Raw genomic sequence first — 713 nt, 5'->3', positions numbered from 1 at the left:
CTCAGCTCCACTCATTCTTGGAGCGTTGCTGCCCCCATGTGTCCAAACTCTGAGTTACATGTTGTTTCCTCTGCAGCAGGTAAATAAAACTGGAAAAACTCTAAGCTGCCAGATATTTTATCATTCTGAAAGTAAAATGTTTCTCTTAAATCAAATGATCATTTTCAAAAAGTCTGAAAAAGTGCAACAGGAAGTTATGATTCTTCAAACGTTTAGGTTGGATTATAAGGGACAAACAGCACATCTGAACTGATAACAGCAACTACTGCACATGCTCAGTAATTGCCGTGGGACAATTAAAGCAATTATGTCATTTATCATCCTGTTTTTCCTGTAAGCTGAATAATGTGTAGCCAATCAAAGTGCTTGAATAAACCTGCAGAGGTGTGACTTGCAGACTTGTAGCTTCAGGTCAGAAACAGTGAGAACACACATTTTTAGGCAAAGGAGGAAACATCTGGTGTCCAGCTGTTAAAGAAACAAAAGGGCATTTAATGAAGCTGGTGACAAAAGCAGTTACTTAAAGCTTTGAATGCAGTTTTGTATTTTCTGTTTTGGCTCACTGAGCCTCACAGACAGACAGACCAGGGCTGTAAATGACCTCATACTGACTTTTCCTAAAGCTGAAGGAGAATTGAAGAGGACTGTGCATATGAATAAAAACCTTTCATCTAATTAGAAATCCCAGTCTTCAATTAATTCAATACAAAATA

Source organism: Pundamilia nyererei, unplaced genomic scaffold (genome assembly GCF_000239375.1).
Source record: "Pundamilia nyererei isolate P.nyererei 1_Seehausen unplaced genomic scaffold, PunNye1.0 scaffold00307, whole genome shotgun sequence".
Lineage (NCBI taxonomy): Eukaryota > Metazoa > Chordata > Actinopteri > Cichliformes > Cichlidae > Pundamilia > Pundamilia nyererei.
Note: the sequence above shows the minus strand (reverse complement) of the source record.